We start from the raw sequence: 24,940 nt of genomic DNA, 5'->3' as shown, positions 1-24,940 counted from the left end.
CATCTTGCTCGCGGGTGTAAAAAGTATATCCATTAATGGCAAAACTGTTGTAAAAGGTGACCCTGGCATTTGGACCTAAACGAAGACGTAGTAACCTAGGAGAGATGTCATCAGCAGTTTGATCCGTACACACTAAGACAATATTCCTAAACCACTCTGCAAACGTCTTTGTATGCTCGTTCGCAATCCACTTCTCGGTCTTGTTTGGGTTATCGTATTTGAGCTCATCTTTGTGTTGTTGAATATAAGGTTACACCTCATCTTCGTTGTTTAGCACATACGTGTGTGCTAAATGCAACATTTCACTTGTCACAAGTTTTTCAAGCCGGCCCCTAATACCTTTTCCGGTCATCCAGTCACTATGACGATTCTTAGGAACGCCAATCAACTCCTCAGGGGAGAGATGAGCGTAACAATATGAAAGAGCTTCGTCTAAAATAGCGCGTTCAGCAATACAACCTTCCGGACGATACCGATTAGATGTATAGTCCTTGTAGACATTCATCAATTTTTCGAAAGGATACTGGTATCTCAAGTACACGGGCCCAAGGTACAAAATCTCCCTAACCAAGTGAATGGTCAGATGAATCATGATAGTGAAGAAAGAGGGTGGAAAATACATTTCCAACTGACAAAGAGAGGTTACAACGAGGTCCTGCAATGAATCCGCGTCATCGGGATCGATGACTTTCGCATATGGGTGGAAGAAGAGACAGAATCTAGTTATAGCATATCTTACCTTTTCAGGTAAAATGGAACGAATAGCCACAGGTAGTAATTGTTGCATCAAAGTGTGATAATCATGTGACTTTAACCCGGTGAGTTTTAGGTCTTGCATCGACACTAGGCTTTTGATGTTCGACGAATAACCATGTGGCACTTTAATTCCATTCAAGCATGCAGAACTCTTTTTCTCATTCCGTGAAAGGGTATAAGCTGTTAGCGGTAAAAATGTACGATTACCTCTCTTCGTGGTGCCAACTCTAGTCTAATACCCATCATTTTCATATCTTCCCTAGCTGCGGCGTTATCCTTTGTTTTACCAGGAACATTCGGAAGGGTATTGATAATATTATCACAGACATTTTTCTCAATGTGCATGAAATCGAGGCAATGCACGACCTCCAGTCGGCCAATATGGAAGTTTATCAAAAAATATGGATCTTTTCTTATACCCACGAGTAGACAATTTAGAGCCGCTCTTCTTCCCATAATCTATCTCAATATGCTTTACTTTCTGATAAACTTCATGCCCACTCAAAATTCTAGGAGGTTGACGAAGTTCTTGTCTTCCATTGAATGCTTTCTGCATCTTGCGATAACAATGGTCATGAGACAAGAACCTCCTATTTCCCATATACACATACTTACGAGAAGACTTCAAGTATTCAGACTCGATATCCTCCCCACACAATGGACAAGCCTCTTTCCCATGAACTGTGTGTTGGAATATGTGTCCTCCGACAATAATGCGATCACGACTGTTGATCATGATGATCACATGTTTAAGTCTCATTAAAATGAATACAATTGGGAAGTAATATTGTTACTGTCAACTGGTCAACATATATCGGTAATGATTGGCTGACTAGAGTTTGACATTACTGTCGTGTGACGGTGGTGATCAGTTGACCCCCTAGGTCATACCTAAAGGGCAATACTCTTAATTGATTATTTAATTAATCGTATAATGTTGCGAGTTAATTAAATTACTTGAAAATTGACGGACGATTTTGGAAGTAAAATTTACGTATCATATTGAAATGTGATTAAATAAGATACGGTCTGAGTAATTGAATTGTATCATTACTCGGATGAAATAATTGTTTAATGTAACAATTAAATTGAATGAATTGTTATAAATACAATCAGTTGTGATTTATAAATTGGTAAAATTTTTGGCACAAGTAAATATGAAATTACTAAGTCAATTTTTGTATGTGACGTATTTTTATTAATACGTTGATTTTTAATATGTTAAAAATACATAACAAATATATGTGACATGTGACATGTAACATATAGACAATTGACAAAAATAATATGGAATCCATATTATAGAGTGGGCCGAAAATTAGAAGGATTTAAGCTAATTATAAGTTGTTTATAATTAGTGGAAAACACAATGATTAAAAGAAAACCTAGCCATGCAAGCCTATTGTTCATTGTGAAGAACAACTTTTCCATGCATTGGCTCTCCTAATACCCTCCTCTTACACGGTTTTGAGAAGGTAAATATCATCATTGTTTTTCCTATAATTTTTACCTAATAACACTAAAATGTTTTAGAGTATTCATTCAATTCAACTCATCCAAAAATATAAGTTCTAGTGAGAAGAAATTTCCTCTCTTCTTCTCTCTTAAAAACCGAAAATATTCAAGTGTTAATAAATATTTTTGGTTCAATTTTCTTCTTAATTAATATTATACTAGTATTTGTAATATTAATTAAATTAAGAGAAGCCTTGGGTATAAAGCTTGGGGAGAGATCTTATACTTAGATCTTGTTCATCCATAAAGGAAAAGCTCAAGAACAAGAGAGATAGGTGATCTCTCTTGTGCCCTAATAGCCGAAATCCATTTTGTAAGGACATGATTTCTCCTCTATTTATATTATTGTTTGCATGCATAAGATCCGTTTTAATTTTATGACAAATTATTTAGACATATATGAGTATGTTAATATGTATATGAATCTACATTTCCTACAATCGGTATCAAGAGCCACGGTTGTTTGCATGCAAATTGGTTAAAAGTTTTTCCGAGTTATATGAATAACAAATAAAACTTGTAAAAATTTGTGTTATTATGATATATCACGAAATTATTACATGCATGTTAATATTTCTGGTCCTAAAATGTTTTAGGATATTTTGGTTAATTTTTCGGATTTTTATTGTTCATAATTTACTATAATGGCATTTAAATGTGATTTTATGAGTAAAAATGTCATTTTTGGTCGAAAATTAGCTATACTTCGAATTTTAAGTTGATTTTTGGATATGTTGTCACATATATTATTTTGAGATAACCTGTAAATTTTCATAATTTTTGGACTTGTTATGCTCGAAAAATGAATTTTTCATTATTAAATTCGGATTTAAGAGAAAAATAGGTTAATATGAGTTAAATTTCGAATCTGGTCATAGAAAATTAATATGTTGTCACATGCAATTTTACAAGATGTGTGTAAAATAATTGGCTATAAAGAAGTCCTTTTGCATGATTTATGAATTTTTGAAGAAAAATAGCATAAATAGTGACATTATTAGTTGAAAATTAATAAAACATAATCTATGACTTAGGAAAAACGTGTAATGTTCCATCTTATCATATTTTTCAGATCTAAAATTGAAAAGTTAATGAAAATAATTTTTCCATGTTTTTTATGATTATTTTATTAAAAATCGATAAACCGCAACATTGTTTTTCCGGAAAATTTTCGAAATTTTTTAACCTAAGATTTTTAACATTATGAGTGTCATGGAATTTTTCCAGAATGTTCATGAATTTAAATTTCAAATTTTGAATTTATTTAAAATTTTTGGGATTTATTTGAAGTTTAATAGCTTATTTTTGTAATTTTTGGTCCATTTATGAACAAATTTTGTAAATAAAAGTTAATTATGGTCAAATTATTAGTGAAGACTAAATTTTGAGTCCTAAGAGGTTAGGGTAATTAACTTATGCATAAATATGAGTTTATGTATTTTTGTGATTATAAAATGTTGAAATCACGCAAATCCGTAAAAACCGAGTAATATACGATATTGGCTAATTAAAAGGCGATTTAGCATAAAAATTGAGCATGTTCATACATATTATAATGCTGCATTTTTCCTTTATGATTGTCATAATTTTAATTTATGTAATTTTGAATTATGTAATTTTACTTAGTATGGCCTTAGATTTTAATTGGTATTTCCCGAAATGTATGGGAATATCGATTCGGTTGTAATTTTATTGTGATCTCGTATCACCGTTTTGTAAATTTAATAGATTTATTTTATTTTAGTTACAAATGTATAATAGGAAATTATGTAATTTGTTATGTAATTTTATTCATTCCGGAGTTCCAAAAGACGGATTACTTCAAGAATGGCGATACATAAAGACGGTGTTACCTCGAGATGCGTGCCACAACCGAAGTTCAAGGGACCAATGGAGTTGGTTTCCGAATATGTAATAGATTAATAGTTTTTCTATTTTTAGGAAGGCCATACTAGGATTTATTTATCTTTATGATTGCATTTTATTTTATGTCACTTGCATCGCTAAATCGCCATAACTAAAACATGCATTGTCTTCTTTTATCGAGTTTATCGACCGTGTCAATTAAAATTATCGTAGTTCACCGCTTTAGTTTACTTAAAACGTGATAGATAATAAATTGACATGACCTCTCGCTAAAACTATCAATTGAGACATAGCCTTACCAAATAGTAGAAACCATGAAAACCTATTTCGCGAGGGAGTGCGCTCGGCCCCACCGGGGTACAAACCTTGTTACGTAGGGGAAGTGGGTGATGAATGTTAATCCACCGAATTCATGTTGATGAGGGATGTATCGGCCCCACCGTGCCCAAGTTAATGTGGGTTTGGATCATGGACACATTTATTCGAAATTTGGATTGAACTCAACAAAAGTATTTGATAAGGGATGTATCGGCCCCACCGTGCCCTTGTCGATGTGTTTTGGGCTATAGATAATTGTTAATGTAATATTATCGACCAAGAGTTCTAAAAGTAGAATCGATTAAACGTTAATCCACCGAGTTATATTGATGAAGGATGTATCGGCCCCACCGTGCCTAAGTCGATATGAATTTGGGTCTTGGAATCATTTATCTAGTTGGGTAGAGGTCACTAGAAAAATGCGTAAAACTTGTTTAAATCATACATTTTTTACGAGTATTATTAAAACGACAATTGTTTTACTCCTTATATTTTGTTTTGTAGACCACTTCTTTTTCATAACAAATGGCAACATCAACACCAACTCCTAATGCTACACCACTCGCTACTTCATCTTGGCTCCGATCCTTTATGGATCGATGTAAACTTGAAAAGAATGGGTCAAATTTCTCGGAGTGGGATGCCCAACTCAAATTAGCCGCCGAAGGTGACGACAAGCTTCGTTACCTTACCGAGGCCTCTCCACCCGAACCCTCCACTAGGTCCACCGCGGCCACGAGGGAAGCCTATGAGACTTACCAAAAGGAGTCCGCCGCAATGAAAAATGTCTTAATATTTGCGATGGAGGCGGACCTCCAAAGGAGAGCCTTCAAAATGGGCAATGCTAATGAGATTTACTCCAAACTTGTGACCATGTTTTCACAAACTCCGCGGATCATCCAATATGAGGCGGCCGCGGCATTCTTTGATCTCGACTTCAAAGAGGGCCAAAAGGTTAGCCCTCATGTGCTCAAACTCATGGAGCTTGTCGAGACCTGGAAAATTCAAAAGGTTGAAATCCCCAAAGAACTCATCGTAGATAGGATTCTACACTCCTTGTCCAAAGTCAAGGCATATGTGCAATTCCGGGTGAATTTCAACATGCAAGACAAGGACGTGTCTCTTGAGGAGTTGCACAAGTTACTTGTGCAAGCCGAGAGGGACATGGGGTTAAATGTGAACCCTCCCAAGGATGTGCTCAATATAAGCACAAAGAGTAAAGGGAAGTTCAAGAAGAATGGGAGAAAGGGCAAGAAGCAAGCTCCCACATTCACCAAAGCTAAGTCTTGTGAAGCTAGCACCTCCAAAGTCAAGAAGGGTCCTCTTGATAAGTGCCATTATTGTAATGGCATGGGGCATTGGAAAAGAAATTGTTCCAAATACCTTGGTGATATCAAAGCTGGAAGAATTACTCCAGTAGGTAAATGACTATCCTTCTTTTATGTTTCAAATTCAACTATGGTAATATGATGCAAAGTTGTGATAATGTATCTCCCTTTTTATTGTAAATAGGGCCTCCACCAAGCAAAGACAAGGGAAAAGAAAAACAAGCATGAGATACCATGGAGAAGCTAAGGATAGCTTTTATGGAGCTTTGTTTTTCATTGTCTTATTTTAAGTTATGTTTTGAATTTTAGAACTTTAAGTTTCCGTGTTCGACATGGAAAGGTATTTTGGATAATGGTTTGTATTTTGGATGATGGTGACTTGGTTTGCAACCCAAGTCACCCGTTTTATCATTTATCCTTATGTTCTAAAATTTCATCCTTAAATGCTTGCGTTTTGAAACATAAGATAATTCACTTAAAAGTGATCCAATAGACAATTATAATGACGGGTTTCATTATATGTCCACATGCTTAAGGCTTGTGTATGATCATTTATAAAGTGATTTTGAGTCTATGAACTCTCTTAAAGGTATGTCAATCACCAAGTACACATATGAAATCAATAACTATTAGTCTATCTATGAGATAGTTCTCCTTATACTTCAACATCATTAATTTGTGTCTCATATGCTATCTTTGAATGTTTAGTGTATTCATTCTAAAGATAGAGTGGGAGAAAAATAAGGACACAACACACAAGGCAAGATAAAATTGTGTACTTGTGTAAATGAAGATCTACACAAGAGAGAATGATTTGAATAAAGGTATATCTATTTACATAGTATGCCGAATAGATGAGATCTATGGTAGTAATCATAAGAGTATATTCTCAAGATAACTACACGAGGAGACCAAAAGAAGGTTTTGGAAGAAAAATGACTAATGTAAAGTCTCAACAAGTTTTTGACTAAGTTTATGAAACATTTGACCAATAGTTTCAACCTTGAGATTTACTTAAGAGCCTAAATGAATCAAAGTAACATACTAGTTATGATCAAAATCAAGTTGCAAAGATTGATATTCCGATATCTTCAATAGCCAACGTTTTAACCACGCAAATGTCATTGCTTATCCTCGCTATGAAATGGTTAATCCTCCTTCCGAAAGAGTATTCCGAAGGACGTATTCTAGATATTGTTTATATATTTGAATAATGACATTGCTACACATCATTATGACATGAGTGTGTTAGAGATTTAAAATCTCTTTCTGTAAGGTTGAGATGAGACCACTTCAAAATAGGCATTTTGAAAGGATATGATGGGAACATATATGGTTTTATCCTAGTAACTTGGCAAAGCAATTTATATTCATATTCTTGACAAATTTCGATTGAGAAGTCAATTTCGAAATATGTTGAATTGAGTGGGAGTTAGGAAAATTTCATGTGAAGACATGGAATTTAGTGGGAGCTATCATCCTTGAATGTTTAAAACTCATCACTCATTAAAGAATGACGAGCTAATACCTTCTTTCATAAAGAAGCTTTTGAGTTTTTAATTCTGGATGAAAATGGACAATGATGAATCCAATTACATCATGGGACGTTGGATTAGTATTAAAGAGATACACATCGTATCAACATTTACATAGGTTATTCATATGAATGAAAATAGGATTACCATTAGCAGTCATGGTAGTTCATTGAACCTAAGAACGGTTGATCTCATGATTATTAGTAACTAATGTTTCCGCCATTAGAATAATCATGTACATGTCCAATTTTGAATCATACGCATAAGAGCATGATGATTGGTTGGTGAGCCATAATAGAAACGTCATGAATTCTCGAGTAGAATCCGATGAGCGATTTCGGTGTTTGACGGAATACTCGATTATGTGACAATAGGTTGCACATATATATGAAATCCGAACACAGGTAAGGATTTATGAGAATCCTAAAACTTTCGAGCTAGAAAGAGAAATGAGAAGCTTTGGAAAGATGATTAGTTGAATAAGAAGTTATTCAAAATTAATCTTTCCTAGTAAAGCTAGGACTTGTGAGAAGTGCTAAGCTAAATAATCTTGTCAATTGTTACAAGATTCTACAAAACATATACCTAGTGCATTGTGTGTGGATGGAATACTTGATCGGTACAAGTTGTATTATTCATCGCAAATTCGTTCGTTATGAGATGATCGATAAGAAAGTTCTTTCAAGTTAAAGAACCGAAACCAAGGCTGGGAACCTTGATGTGTACTTGGTAAAATTCATACTATGAGAACGTGAATGTGAAGGAAATTGCAAGTGTAAGAAGTTTGAACACATGGACACATGAGATGTTAAACTTCTATTGCAATCAATAAGTGTTTACACTGACGATATACATCACAAGGTTGTAATATGATATTGACTACCCGAGTGTGATGTCGACATTTGTCGTTTGAGTTATTATTAACTCACCTTGTACTTTGTTATATCCAAACGGGTTGTAGAGACAATTGAACCCCGCTAAAGTGAACATGGATTAACATTGTTTTTGCCCATAGTTACTTATATGAGGTGACGTCTCGAAGTGACTAGAGTGTGAGGCGATTGATGGCAAGTTCAAATGCCATAGAGTCATGTGAGATGACTAGTCGATCACATAGGCAGACTGTTAGGAACTTTCTGTCGGGCCTTATGACCGCTTATAGAGTTCTGGCAAATTTATACAGCCTGGTCGTGGCGAGAGCTACTATAGTATTCAAATGAGTCGATTCTTTTGACTAAAGACTATTCGCCTAAGATGGCACAGTTTCAGATTAACTTTGATTTGTGTTACTACGACCTTCGTAAATGGGGTCAAATGGGCATATTTTGGGTTATGATGGTGTGGCTAGTCGAAGGGAATGAGTGCGATAGGAATTGTCCACCCCTTGTCGGGGTTATAACAATATCTCAGGGCCACTCGAGGAGTAATGAATTGGAAATGCGTGGCCACGCTCGGAAGGCATCCGAGTGGATAAATCCGGTCAATCGGTTATTCTCCGGATCGAGGAAACCACTCTCGATATGATCACTTGCAAGTACGACCGAAAGACACCTTGCATTGAGTGGGAGATAGTAATAGGACAAGAGAATTGGTGGAGCACACTTGTCGAGGACAAGTGGGAGATTGTTGGAATATGTGTCCTCCGACAATAATGCGATCACGATTGTTGATCATGATGATCACATGTTTAAGTCTCATTAAAATGAATACAATTGGGAAGTAATATTATTGTTTGTCAACTGGTCAACATATATCGGTAATGATTGGTGACTAGAGTTTGACATTACTGTCGTGTGACGGTGGTGATCAGTTGACCCCTAGGTCATACCTAAAGGGCAATACTCTTAATTGATTATTTAATTAATCGTATAATGTTGCGAGTTAATTAAATTACTTGAAAATTGACGGACGATTTTGGAAGTAAAATTTACGTATCATATTGAAATGTGATTAAATAAGATACGGTCTGAGTAATTGAATTGTATCATTACTCGGATGAAATAATTGTTTAATGTAACAATTAAATTGAATGAATTGTTATAAATACAATCAGTTGTGATTTATAAATTGGTAAAATTTTTGGCACAAGTAAATATGAAATTACTAAGTCAATTTTTGTATGTGACGTATTTTTATTAATACGTTGATTTTTAATATGTTAAAAATACATAACAAATATATGTGACATGTGACATGTAACATATAGACAATTGACAAAAATAATATGGAATCCATATTATAGAGTGGGCCGAAAATTAGAAGGATTTAAGCTAATTATAAGTTGTTTATAATTAGTGGAAAACACAATGATTAAAAGAAAACCTAGCCATGCAAGCCTATTGTTCATTGTGAAGAACAACTTTTCCATGCATTGGCTCTCCTAATACCCTCCTCTTACACGGTTTTGAGAAGGTAAATATCATCATTGTTTTTCCTATAATTTTTACCTAATAACACTAAAATGTTTTAGAGTATTCATTCAATTCAACTCATCCAAAAATATAAGTTCTAGTGAGAAGAAATTTCCTCTCTTCTTCTCTCTTAAAAACCGAAAATATTCAAGTGTTAATAAATATTTTGGTTCAATTTTCTTCTTAATTAATATTATACTAGTATTTGTAATATTAATTAAATTAAGAGAAGCCTTGGGTATAAAGCTTGGGGAGAGATCTTATACTTAGATCTTGTTCATCCATAAAGGAAAAGCTCAAGAACAAGAGAGATAGGTGATCTCTCTTGTGCCCTAATAGCCGAAATCCATTTTGTAAGGACATGATTTCTCCTCTATTTATATTATTGTTTGCATGCATAAGATCCGTTTTAATTTTATGACAAATTATTTAGACATATATGAGTATGTTAATATGTATATGAATCTACATTTCCTACACTGTGTGCCCAGAAAGGTCGCCATAAGCCGGATAGTCAGTTATTGTACACAATAACATCGCTCTCAAGTTGAAAGTTTCGTTCTTATATGCATCAAATACTTCTATCCCACTATCCCACAACAATCGCAAATCATCTAGAAGAGGTTCCAAATATACATCTATATCATTTCCAGGTTGTTTAGGGCCGGAAATTAACAACGACAACATCAAATACTTTCTTTTCATGCACACATATGGAGGTAAGTTATAAATAGCCAACACTACTGGCCAAGTATTATGTTGGCTACTCATGTTTCCATGTGGGTTCATTCCATCAGTGGACAGCGCTAGACGTAAGTTTCTAGGTTCATTGCCGAACTCGGGATACTTAGCGTCGAACGATTTCCATTGCTTACCATCCTAGGGTGTCTTAGCTTTCCATCATTTATTCTTCCTGTTTCATGCCAAGTTAACATTTTTGCATCATCGGGATTCGCATAAATCCTTATGACTCTTGGTATCAATGGAAAATACCACAACACCTTAGCCGGGATCCCTTCCTTATCCTTATAACGCCACTCCAAACATTTAGGGCAATCGGTTAAGTTTTGATATAATTTCCGATACAATATGCAATCATTTGGACATGCATGTATTTTCTCATATTTCATACCCACTCCTCTTATTAGTTTTTTCGCCTCATATGTCTTTTTTTTTTTTTTTGGTGAAATGTGAAATATATTATACTCGAAAATAATTATAGTCAGTACAAATCATCACACCAATCTACTAATTACAAATCATCAGATTCCAAATCAAAATGGTGGAACACTAAGCATACTTAGGTTCCCAGGTAGACTTGAGAGCTTTCGCAGACCAGATTCGTTCCTTATACCTCCTTGTGACGTCCATTTTGACCTTCATTATGAGTGCAGCAGGAGTGATCATCATGTCATCCAATCTACACACATTCCTGGCAGTCCAAATGTGATACCAAAACGCCACAATGGCAGCAAAGACAATTTGTTTCTTCATGAGGGACTTACATCGCCACTTTATGCACCAATCTATGATTCCATCAGATGGAAGATCTATCTCAAGCCAATTACACAGCAAGGCCCAACAGAGCTGACTATACTGACATTCAGAGAGCTGACTATACTGACAATTCGTTTTTCGCCTCATATGTCTTAACAGGTAGAACATTACCATCAGGAAGCAACTCCTTTATCAAGGCTAAAAAACTAGTGAAACACGTGTCACTCACCCCATTTGCCCCCTTGATATTATACAACTTCACCACAGCCGACATTTTTGTGAACTTACAACCAGGATACAGAGGTGCTTCAGACTCACACAACTTCTCATACATGTTGTTAAGGTCATCCCAATTACTAGTGTCATCACCTACATCTTCAAAAGCAATGGACTCATTATCATTCTCTTCATTATCTATAGACCCAACATTCAACTTCTCTACTTCCAACTCTTCCAACTCAAAAAACTCGGCAAACTCAGGATCATCAGTTAGCCTTTCGTGTACCTCATCTTCTTCAGAGTTATTCTCTTCCTCTAATGATTCCCCATAAAAAATCCAAAGTGTATAGGATCGACTAAATCTCCACTTTTCTAGGTGTATTTTAACGTCCGGAAAAGCCATATAGCTAATATTACCACATCTTTCACAAGGACATGCAATACTAGAAGAACCTTTCAAATTGTTCGAAACGAATTCATAAAATTCAGCTAAACCATCCTTGTAGGTGCGGTCACTCATATTTGCATCAATCATCCAAGTTCGAGTCATTATTCTACATTCGTAATAATAGGCAACTAATTCAGAAAATACAATAATAGGCAAACAAATAAACGAAATTCAGGAAAGCAATTAAGCTAAATTATCAACAAATTAGATAATAACCCAAAAAATCCTATATCTAGTTTGGTAAAATTCGCGGCATCAATTCTACAACGTGTTTTGATGATTTTCGTGAATAAGCGTTGTTAAAGGGCCGTTGTAGTTGCCTGTATTTGTAGTAGTAATGTAATTTCTCTCTTATGTTCGGAAACCACACTATCTTTGCCATTAAGTTCATCTTTTAAAATCTCATTAACTTTCTTCAGCTCAGAAGTTATAGCATCACTAGCTGTAACTTTAGCTTGAAGATGCTTAATGTTGAGTTTGAGCTCTGAAGTTATGGCATCACTAGCCTTAACTTTTGATTCAAGAGCGTTTTTCTCAGCATTTGTCATGTCTGAAGTTATAGCTGGTGCAGCCATAACTTTAGACTTGAGCTTTTTGGCTTTAGCTTTTAGAAGTTGGTTTTCCTCAACAATGTCTAGAATTTGTTCCTTAAGGTCTCTTAACTCTAATTTATGTTCATGACAATAATCAAGGGTTTCTTCAAAAGTTTTAATTAAAGCACTCTTAGAAAGTTTCCTAACTTGCTTTTTAAGTTCAAGAAAGCTTACCTCTTCATCCTCTGAATCTGAATCTGAATCTGAATTTCCATCAAGACACATCTCGGCATTAGAAGCATTACTTTCATTGTCGCTGTCGGAGAATAGGTCAAGACTGACATTGCTTAGGCAAAGATTTGCCGTTTCTTCTTCATCTTCGGATTCACCATCTTCAGAGTCCAAGTCTCCCCAACAGTATGACATCATAACTTGCTTGAATTCCTTCTTTGTCTTGTTACGTTGATCTTTGTCTTTTATTTTCTTCCATGTGGGGAAATCTTTGATCATATGATCATTATCACCACACTTGAAGCATCCACGGTTAGAGAAGGACCCTTTTGACTCAGAAGTTTTCTTGGGAGTTTGCTTCGATTTGTTATTTGTTTTATTTTGGTTTTGAGTGAAGAACTTTTTCCTAAGTCTTTTAACAAGCAACACAGTTTCATCTTCAATATCTGAAGAATCATTAATCTTGCTAGACTCAGCTTGTAGGGCCATCTTTTTGCTTGTACCAGCTTTCTCCTCATCCTGATTCAGAGTAATCTCGTGAGCCATTAAGGTTCCGAGTAGCTCCTGATAGGATAATGAAGTTAGGTCCTTACATTCCTCTATAACAGACACTCTATGTCTCCATCTGCGAGACATACTTCTAAGAATTTTCCTAGCAATTTCTTCGGAGTCAAATGTTCTTCCTAAATTCTTTAGCTCATTAATGATACCAGAAAAGCGAGGGGGCATGCTGTCAACTGACTCGTTTTGCTCCATGGCAAACTGCTCGTATTTTCGCATCAGTAATGCCATACGTTGCTTTATGACAACAACGACTCCCTTATAGGCTAATTCTAGACCATCCCATATTTCTTTGTCAGATGAACTGGTTGAGAAACGATCGAATTCAGTTGAAATCATACCGGTTTGCAATAAGCTTATTGCTTTTGAATTCTTCTTAGCTTTTTTATAATCCGCCTTAATATAATCCTCTTCCTTCTTTTCGACGGTAGTGCCATCTGTGGTTCCAAGTAAGATCTTATTCGGACCATTCTTGATAATCAACCAGCACTCCCAATCGTTACCCTTAATGAAATGGGTCATCATATTCTTCCATAAACCATAGTTCTTCCCATTGAATATAGGACACTTAAGGTGTTTGGAATCCATTTGATAAAAAAATAAATGCAGCGGAAAAAGGATAAATAGACTCAAAAAACAGATCACACTCTAGCTGTTAGGCTATCAAGAGCACGAGGCTCTAATACCAATTGAGGAGTCTATTGATCGAATACGAAAGAGGGGGGGGGGGTGAATTGAGTATTAAAAACGATGCCCACTTTTTCCTAAATATATGATGTAAGATTAATTATTTGATTTTATTGATTAAAATCAACTAATTAATTTACTAATAATAAACGCAAAATCGAAATAACAAAAATAAAGAAACAGAGAAAGAGAGACACACAAGATTTTTGAAGTGGTTCAGTTTCACAAGTCGAAACCTACGTCCACTATTCTCGATTAATAATTTTTAGTACCTTTCTACGGATTACAAAAATTATCATTCCACTCGTATAATCAACACTATGATTATAACTCAGATTGAGTATCGCTAAATACTCTAGATTGCTCTTACGTTAATAAGAAAAGCGCAACGATAAATACTAATCTCACGTTATGCGAGTGAGTATAATATCTTTGTGTACTTAGTATCCTATAACGATTTCCTTTGAGTGATTGACAAATATGATGCGCAACTTTTGTATAAGCAATTTGTAAAATAAGAATTAAAGCTTAAATAATTTTTGCTTAAATATTTTTCTCTTGAAAGTTTTAGATGTGTGTCACAAATAATTGTTGAATGAAGAGAGGTATTTATAGTTTATTAGATTAGGTTTTAGAATATACTGGAAGGTGTGAAACCCTAAATAACTTGACGAACAAGTAGGAGGCTAGGGTTTGGTGGTTCGGCCTTTAGGGTTTCGGCCGGCCCATCATTGGGCTCTCATGAGTCCAATTTGGCCTCCACTTGTTCACAACAAATCGAGCTAGAATTTAGTTGAAAACCTAGGTTGCATGACGACATAAATATCGTGCTACAAACCGATAGTACATCCAACTTAAATTCTAATTAAATAATTCGAATTATATAAATACTCTCTTATTCTTATAAAACATTAAAAATATATTTTCCAAAAATTAACGCATCATTTTTGTCTAGCAGTAAAGTTATGGCTATGAGGTCATAACTTTACTAACCTTTAAATCAAACAAAGTAAACCATTACCGTATGACGACCTATACTATCTAATCTTCAGAAGATCTTCAGTAAACGAATCGTCTTTTCACAAGTCTCTCATCTTGAGTCTTGTGGTTGTTATTTGATCTTGATCTTGATTATTACGATCAAATGTCTTTGAAGTTGTACCTCCTTGGTCCAAAAATCAAGCTTGCTTCTTTTTGAAGTTATACCTCCTTGGGCCAAACTTCAAGCTTGCGTCATTGTAGTTGTTCCTTTCTATATTAAGACTTGAGCACACAATTACACGTATATGTTTATATATTAAGTCCACATACAAATTGACACGGCTATCGCAACCCTATCAAAGATAAAACCTAACGATCTCAACTAAAATGTAGCAGAGGCAGTCGAGTATCGAATCCACAGGGAGGTAATGTAATTATCAGCTATCCAATTCCAGTCCTAAGGTAACAATTGGGGGGTTTGTTTGAATTGGTTCCTAAACTACGAGAATTAAAGAAAAGAGAAATTAAAGGCAAGAAAAATAAGACAAGAAAATCGGTTTAAACTATCAAGAAGAGAGGGACATGTCGGGAATTCGGTTCACTACGGTAGTCCAGTAACTTAGCTGTAAATGATTCAGACGAACTAATGTGAGAAGGATGTTGAAAGGTCCTTTCGGTCTACTTTCTACCCTAAAATACCACTAACTTAACTTTCATCCTCATTAGGGTAGTCTACTGTTTATAGCAGGCCTATTTAGTCCAATCTTTCGATCCAGGATTAATTTTAGCCAGATTAAAGGGTGACATAGAAGCGTGCACTCAACTAAGTCGAATAAGTACAATTAAATTGCTATAGTGACAGAGTCTCGTAATTAATTCGTCTAATTCATTCACCACATCGTCACATTTCTACCGCAGATCCCCTAATCCCAACATGAAAGGGGTTTAGCTACTCATATCGCTAATTAAACTAACAACAATTAAATTCCCAGCAGCAAACATTATAAATAAACAATAAATTGCAATAAGGAAAATTAGGGCAGAAACTAATTATAACGAAAGCGAAAAATTAAACCAATAAAAGATCAATTATTATTAAAGGAAGAGAAGGAATTACAATCAATGCGATTCCGGCGTAAAGAACATAAATTCCAAGTGAAAGCAATCCCGAAATAAAGTAACAGTAGAGAAGAATGAAGCAACGTACTAAGGTTTACAGTAGAAAGTTTTTATCGATGAAAAGCTAGATAAAAGATATCCTAATTAACCTAGTAAAGTGTGCTTAAATAGCAAACAAAATAAGTTTTAGCGAAATAAATAACTCACGGGCTGTTTAAAGCCCAAAACCAACGAAACCACTCGATCGAGTGGATTAAGACCACTCGATCGACCAAATCTTCAGCCAATTCTACTCGATCGAGTAGAAAGTTACTCGATCGAGTAACTGCTCCTTATGCAAGCTAAGGATCGAGTACAAAGTACTCGATCGACCACTTCTAGGACGTAGAAACCACTCGATCGAGTGGAAAAACTGCTCGATCGAGTGACTTGACTTCATTTCAGCTCACGTCCTCGCCTGAATGCCTCGTAATGCGTGCCACGACGCTTCCAAATGCAGTATCTCACTCTGGAACAATCCCGTCTCCTCTAAATGCATGCAAAAAGGACGAAAAAGGGTACGATTCCACTACTTTCGCGTTCATTTCTACAAAATGGACAAAACGAACCAAAGTAGCCAATTCGGGGCAAAATACCACAAAAATAGTATGAAAATGCATAGAAATACGTGCTGAAATAGGCTAAAAAGACTATACATTAGGCACGTATCAAATCTCCCCAAACCGAACCTTTACTCGTCCTCGAGTGAACTCAAAAATATACACTAATGGAACGGAAAAATAACTCAGAGCTAGCTTAACTTGTCTACTTGAACCAATTTAATGCAACAGAAATTAACAGTTAAAGCTAAGCAGTCAATACGCAAACGAATTATAAGCTGTTCAGAAATATAGCTGACCTATCGACCTTGCAAGACCAACAAAATCGGACTCTCTCGTGGTCACTCTTCTCTCATGAAGCAAAGGGTGAAAATTATATATAAAAGAGATAAGAAAAGACAGTCACTCACCTAACTGCGACCTACATAGCATACATGCAACAAAAATGAAAGATAATTCAAGTACTAATGCACACACTCCAACCAATAATGTCCGTCACAGCCGAGGGCTTACAAATAATTTGGGAATAGTGAGGTTCAGGTGAGAAAAGGCAAAACATGTTATGGAAATGTGGAGGTAAAAGCGCCAAGCTAGTTCCTAACAGGACCATAATAAACCATCCGAATCTCAACTGACTGAAGAACTAAGAACAATTGCCCTTCAATTGGCACACAACTCACTAAACTCAACACAATCTCCTCAAAAATATGGAATAAAACGAAGGAGTCAGACGGTCACAAACTTTCCTTTTTAACACCGTCTAAATGGACAAAATCAAACAAATAAAACTTTTTCAACTTTCTTTTTTTTTCTTCTTTTCCACGTGATCAGCATTCTTTTTTTTTTCATTCTTTTTTTCTTTCTTTCTTCCTTTCTTTCACGTTTTTCTATTTTTTTTTTCAATTCCCTTTTTTTTCTTTTCCTCCTTCCCCAATTCTTATACCAACTCCAAACAAGTAATACGGACCAAACTGCAATGGAAAATATACCTCAAAAGAACATACTAACTAGCTTGACTGGCAGGCTTAGTTTGGGATGTAGCTAATAGGTCAAAAAGGCAATTTTGGCTAATGTGGAGTTAAATGAGTGAAAAATTATAAGGAAAGGGAAATTTGCAAGCACCTCCCTGCATGTGACACCAACCACAAACCCGAATATGTGCATTTGACTCGAAATTGAATGTCATAAATGTGCAAAATAGACGAACATGCTATGCAAAGAGTACTACTCAAAATTCCTAATGAACTGGTCATGAATGTCACCAATTATGGGCTCTAATATCTCAGAATTTTTAAGTAGTTTGCCAATTTATCAGGTCAAGTCTAAACAGTCAGCTATATTTGAACAGAAACTCGTAGATATGCGTATGACAAAGCTAAAAACTATCAACAGAAGTGCAAGGCTCAAGTAAATTGACAAGTTATAGTGCATTGTCATCATGGAAATCTACCGTTCCGACTCAACCTATATGTAAAAATAAACGTGAATTTTTTTTGAATTTTTGAAATGTTTCTAATTTTTTTTTGGATTGATTTTTTTGATTTTTATGAAAAATAAAGAACAATGCAAGCTGAAAAATAAACGTGAATGCAAAAACAAATGCAGATGCAGACTCAAAAAGGATGCAATACCCTCCCCAAACCAAAACGGACAACGCCCTCGTTGTCCTCCAGCATACACCAGCAGATATATACAGGGGAACGGGAATATACAACCAACAAAATAAAAACAATAAAATAAAGGAGACAAAATAAAAGAGTAAGAGATACATACAAAATACGAACTTCCCCAAACCAGCCAGAAAACTGGGGAAGTGAGTAGACCAGTAGCTACTCGTCGTCGTCGTCGTCACTGCTCTCACGGCCAACCTCCGCCCTGTACTCCGGGTCCTCCTCCTCTCTCCTCCTCGGCTCCTCAGCGCGAGCTCTCTCCACTGCAACCTCGGGGTCCTCGTCCTCCTCCACCTCCTCTGACGCCGGGTACCCCTCAGCTGGGTACCGGAACAAGGAAGGGTGTGGCCAACCCTTCGGGATCGGTCTGTGTCGCCGCAAGTGGTACTCGTACAGAGGGTGTAGGGTCAAAGCTAAGTCCCTCTCCATACGAGCCTGACGCTCTGCAATCTCACGCAGCAAACCGTAAACGGCGCCCCCTTGGTCTACGACCGCGGGCGCCACAAAAGAAGGAGGTAGTCTAAAAGTAGCCGGTAAGACCGGCTCAGTCTGGTCAGTGGGAGGTGGAGTAGGAGTGGTAGTAGTAGCGGGAGTAGGGGTCGGATCGGGAGTAGCCATGGAAGGCTGGGTACTCCCTGAAGGTGTGGACCCATCTCCAGTCTCAAGTCGCCGCTTCTTGGCGGCGGGTGCAGCAGGAGCAGGAGTGGGTCTGGGTGGAAGGTGAAGCTGAGGTAGTGGTGGCAGACGGTGGCCCTTTGCGACAGTAGGCAAGGGCTCAAGACGGGGGAGAGTCTGACAGGGTAAGTCAACAGACAAGGAGCCGTCTATCTTCCAAGTCTGGTAGTCTGGAGTAAGCCAATGCTGAGAGAGCATGGCGTCCAAACTCAGTAGCCTCTCTCCAGCGAGGTACTGCAGGTCACGAGGCCAAACGGGGAAAAGGCGGCGGGCAAGAATGGTGGCTATGCCACCGCAGGCAATGGTCCCCGCCTCCTTCTTCCTCTGGCTCAGAAGGTACTGGGCGGTCAAGTGGGCAATGTTGAGGGTGAAGGGACCCTCGCAGTCGACGTTCAGGTAACCGCCCAGGATGGAGAGCTCGTTGTTGGTAATGTTGTTCGGCTCCTTTCGGCCGAAGATAGTGCTCCCCATCAGTCTAAGGAAAACACGGACAGGGGGTAGGTGGACCTGATGGAGCTTTCGCTCCCAAAAAGTGGTCTGGGCCAGACACCGCCAAAGCTGACGGTAGACCTTCCTCGGGGCAGCAGTCAAGCCCGTAGAGGAAAGGTCAAGTAACCTACCAAACTCCGCTAATGGCATCGGAAAAGTCCGGTTAAACAACCGGAAGGAGACTGAAAGGCTGTCAGGGTCAGTCTTGTGCGCATCAGGGGAGAAGGTGAAATAGATGAGAAACTCGAGACTCAGCTCTAAGAAGGTACAGCCTCTCATAGTGATGAGGCCAGGCATCCCCGTGGCCCGTAGTAGGTCACAAACCGACTCGTAAATGCCGAGTCTCGTAAGCGCCGATTCCTCTAGGAATCGGGAAGGTACATGCACACACTTAAGCAGGTTATAAAATTTTGTACGGTGTAAAGCGTTGACGAATAATACCTGCGGATAATCTGGGTGAGGGTCGAGGGAGGTGTCCCCTCGGACCGTAATGCTGATGCAGTAGAGCGACGAAGCGGCGGTTGTAGAAGTGCTAGGAGCGGAAGTAGAGGTAACAGGAGCTGGCGTAGCTAGAGACTGTCTACGACCCTGGCCTCTGGAGCTCAAAGCAGAAGCCCGCTCTCGGACGGTGTAAGGAACCAGGGCAGCTCTGAAGGCAGCTGCGACTGCTGGCGAGTCCGCCACAGGTGCAAAAGTAGAGGCTGGTGTACACGTAGTGGCTGCTGTGGTCACCACTGGAGAGGGACTAGCAACAGTGCTAGCAGTGGTGATGACCGTAGAGGAAGTGGCAGCCTGAACTGAGCTTCCAGCTGAGCTAGCTGGAGTAAAAACCGTCCCTGCAGCTGAAACAAGGAAAACTAGGGCTGCAGTGGTGACTAAGGCGGAGGTAGTGGCAACAGCAGGGGCCACTGACTCACTCAAGGACGGGTTGGAGGACGAACTAGTAGATGGTAAAGAACTAGAATCCATCCTGCATCAGAGGGTAAGGGGTATCATAAGAAAATAGCTGCTAACCGTGGCTAAACAACACGTAAAACCAGCATGTGGCAGCATATAAATCCCCTAAAAGTCGAAAAATTCGACTCTACAGCATAGAATTCCCAACAATCCTCAAACAAATTCGAATTACAGCGTATAATGGCGATAGGGGACGGGAGTGGCAGTTAACAACAGCATCAAGTGAGAACAACTGAGGTTAATTAAAGCAATGCAGCATATAGATCATCTGGCAGTCGAAAAATTCGACTTAAACAACCCTAATCGCAGTTTCTGTGCAAAGGTTCAGTGAAAACATGGCTAAGCATCGACGAGAGTGCGATTTCAGTTAACAATCGGCAGCAAAATCGTAATAAAGATGCTAACTAGGCAAGATACAGCAGAAAAACCGAAGTGACAGTCGAAAATTCGACTGTCCTGAACCAAACCACAAAAATCATGTGAAATTCGAATTAAGCATGCAAGACAGCGAGGAAGGGGAATTATGATCATCAAGTAAGCTAAGCAAGGGCAATAAACTCAATTAAAGTCGAAAAGTCGACCAAGAAAGGATACTCAAACCCTAAATTCGATTTTTACCTCATAAAATTCCAAATAGTCGAAATTAAAACACAAAGAAGGTAAAAGAATCGCTTACTTGATGAGAATGATCCTACAAATGCAATTAATCTTCAAATAAACAAGCAACAATGGCGATTTTTCGAGCTTAAAACCGCAAACCCTAAAACCCTTTTAAAACCGAGATAATCAACACAATTGAAGGGGAAAACAAGGGGTTTTTGAAGATTAATATGCAAACAATGGAATGTAGGAAGCGGATTTGGTGATTTGGGCAAGAAATTGGGGATTTGGGGGAGTTGAATCGCAATAGAGGGTTTGTTAGACGGAAATTTAGGGGAAAATGAAAGTTAGAACAAAACAATAGAGTATAAGGCAAAATACTCCCTGTATACTGTTCATTTCACTCGATCGAGTGATTTTAATCCACTCGATCGAGCACTTTGATGGTCCAGCTGCTTGGTCAAGTGAAATTTTACTCGATCGACCAATCCCATTTATTGCTTCACTCGATCGACTTGAGAAAACGCTCGATCGACCAACTTTCCACTCGATCGAGTACAGAAAGTACTCGATCGAGGACTTTTCTCTCGTAAGCTCTTGAATTTTCGTCTTTTCTTCCTTGGAATGCGTAAAACTTCCCCAAACCTGCATAAAAACACACGCAAAAATTTCCAAATATACCAAATACGCGTAAGAACAGTCTATAGTCTTACGTCTATGCTAAAAACTGTCTAAAACTAATTGTCCTAATTAAAACGCAATAAAACAAATTCAAAAGAAATTCAAAAATTATCTATTACAAAGTGTTACACCGGGCATTTCCCCGTTTAATTCCCAACAAATTTCAGCAGCCCCTCGGAGGGCTCCTGACTGGAGGACGTCATCTCAACAACATTGACTGTCCTCTTCATCTTCCATGAGCATGAACTATCACTTGAAACGGTAGGAGGGGAGTAGTTCACATCCACGTAAGCGCGAACTTTCCTCGTCCTTGCTCCTTTATCACCAGCTTTAGCGTCATCATCTTCAATTTGATTGATAATAATTGCACCATGTCCTTTGTGAGCTCCTTCATTGCTTTCATCCGTACTGCGAGCAAGGAAAACAGACGAACTTTCCTCCTTTTTGCTCTCAGTCTGAGGCGGAGGTTTAACAATAGCAGCACGATTCTCCAAATTTTCATCTGGAGTGTCAATAATAGGATCAATAGAAGAGAGAGCATTGCAAGGCTGGGCTTGCATGGGAGCTCTCTGGAACTTAGATTGATGAAAAATCAGCTCCTCGTCCCCTACCTGAAACGTCAAAGTCTTCCCCCCGACGTCTATTACTGCACGGGCAGTAGACAAAAATGGTCTCCCTAAAATGATAGGGGTGTGTGCATCTTCGGGGATGTCTAAGACAACAAAATCAACGAGAATAAAGAACTTCCCGATCTAAACAGGTACGTCTTCTACTACACCTAGTGGTCGTGATAAACTACGGTCGGCCATCTGGACAGTCATGTTGGTACAACTCAGCTTTGTCAAACCAAATCTCTTAGCCAGAGACAAAGGTAGGACACTCACGCTAGCGCCTAAATCGCATAGCGCGTTATCAATCAAATGCATACCGATATGACAAGGGATCGAAAAACTACCCGGGTCTGATTGCTTAGGAGGTAACTTATTTTGAAATAGGGCTGACCCCACCTCAGTTAAAGCTACGGTCTCATTATCATTAATAGTCCTCTTACGCGCTAAAATTTCTTTTATAAACTTTAAATAAGAGGGTATCTTAGTCAGCAACTCAGTGAACGACACAGTGACTTCCAAGCTCTTCAAGAGTTCGACAAATTTGCCGAATTGTTGATTAGCTTTTGTATTCTGCAGCCTCCTCGGGAAAGGAACCGTGATAGGTATCTCGAATCCCTTGTTTCTCGCTTCCAATGTATCTTCCGTTGCAAGTTCTGTATCCTTTGGACGCTTCTTACCTCTCGAACGAGGTCTTTCCGGTGATATCTCGCTTAAACGAGCACTAGCAGGCTCTCGAATAAGCTTCCCGTCATCAATACTACTCGATCGACCAATTTGCTCACTTGATCGAGCAGTTCCTTCATCAATGTCAGTCGATCGAGTACAATTTCCACTCGATCGACCAACTCCACTTTGCTCTTCACTCGATCGACCAGAAAAACTGCTCGATCGACCTGTTTCTTCACCATTTCTACTCGATCGACCACCAGAAATCAGTCGATCGAGCACTTTCTTGGCTGACAGCTCGTTATTTTCGCCAGAACACTGTTCATCATCAGTTTTGGCCATCCTCGGGTCTGATTTCAACACTTCTGGTCCCTCATAAGAAAGACCGATTCTCAATTCTATCATATTTACCGTCTCATGTGGATTCTTCTCATTTTGAGTCGGTAAATGACCCTGCTTCCTCGAGGATTGATTCGCAGCCAATTGGGCAACTTGAGTTTCAAGTGCCTTAATGGACGCGTCCTTCTGTTGATTTTGTTGATCACTCAGCTGCAACTGCTTTGTAATGGATTGCAACATAGACTTTATCTCACCTATTTCAGTCACCCCACCGGAAGATGATGCACCATGGTTAGGGGGATTGAAAGACGGAGGCTTCTGAAAGCCTTGTTGATTCTTGTGTGGAGGAATATACGACTGCTGCTGGTTCGGGGGAGGAGTAGGATTGAGCACATTTTGGTTTGTCCACCTCAAATTGGGATGGACATTCGGCTCATAATAAGTATTTGTCTGCCTGTAATTTTGGAAGGCAGCACATTGCTAAAAAGGACTAGGACAATTCTCTGAAACATGTCCCTCAGCTCCACATCTTCTACAGACGAAAGGACCGTCTGAAACAGCATTTACCTAATACATCCCTCCTTTGGAAGCTCCTCCCAACTCATATTTTTCAAATCTCGTAGTAAGAGCTTCTAGTGCGGCTCTGAGAAGAAGATTCATGACTCTTCTTTGATTGCCTCTGGAGTTCCCATATTCAGCCTTATGGGTGGCCAAATCATCGATGATCTTCCACCCCTTAGTCTCTCCCATGTTCTCAGCAAATCGGCCATTGGCTGCAGCATCCAAAATAGCTCTTTGATCGTCGTACAGCACATTATAGAACTGATTACAAAGACTCCACTTCTCGAACCCATGGTGCGGAATGGTTCGGACCAGCTTCTTGAAACGGACCCATGCTTCATGAAAGTTCTCATCAGGCCCCTGTTTAAAGCTCGTGATCTGAGCTCTAATGGCAATAGTCTTCGATGCAGAAAAATACTTCTTGTAAAATGCTAACGCCAGTGAATTCCAGTCTGTTATCCCATGAGCAGCCCGGTCCAGATCCCTATACCACTCCCTTGCAGCATCGCGGAGTGAGAAAATAAATATGGTTTCTTTTATCTGATCCGGGGTCACGCCAGCTGGTGGAGGTATGGAGCAGCAATAATCGATGAAGGTCTCCATGTGCTTAGCTGCATCTTCATTTGCGGCTCCCCCAAATTGGTTTCTCTCAACCAAATTGATATAAGACGGCTTGGGCTCGAATTTTCTTGCGTCCCCTGGTAATACAAATCCCTTATAGAGATTCGCCGTTGTCGGCTCAGAGTGACTGGCAATAGTTGCTTCTTCAGCCATTTCTAGAAAGTCTGGAGAAGTGACTGTCTCAGCTGATGAATTGGAAACTGGAGATGAAGGTGGATCTTCCTCGAACAACTCGTTCTCGTAAAAGCTTGACAGAGTACTCAGCTCTTCCTCTGTCGGTAATACCCTTTGTGATCGTCTCAACTCGCGCAAGGATTTCTCAATCTCAGGGTCAAACGGTAATAGTTCACCACCCTGTGACCTGCGCATAAGAAGAAACTACAAAAAGAATATAAGAAAAGTTTAAGGAACGGATGCCCCTTAAACTAAAAGAAAGACTAAAAATTAAAACAACAAATAATTTAAA

General features: G+C 38.4%; 1 non-coding gene across 1 annotated transcript; it reads left to right on the top strand.

Moving 5' to 3' along the window:
* Positions 1 to 24,139: 24,139 nt before the first annotated feature.
* Positions 24,140 to 24,246, top strand: LOC141609701 (small nucleolar RNA R71). The gene has a single exon (XR_012527620.1). It is a non-coding gene; the product is annotated as a small nucleolar RNA R71 (small nucleolar RNA).
* Positions 24,247 to 24,940: the final 694 nt, after the last annotated feature.

This window comes from Silene latifolia, chromosome 10 (genome assembly GCF_048544455.1).
Source record: "Silene latifolia isolate original U9 population chromosome 10, ASM4854445v1, whole genome shotgun sequence".
NCBI lineage: Eukaryota > Viridiplantae > Streptophyta > Magnoliopsida > Caryophyllales > Caryophyllaceae > Silene > Silene latifolia.
Note: the sequence above shows the minus strand (reverse complement) of the source record. Positions and strands in the feature narration are given on the sequence as shown.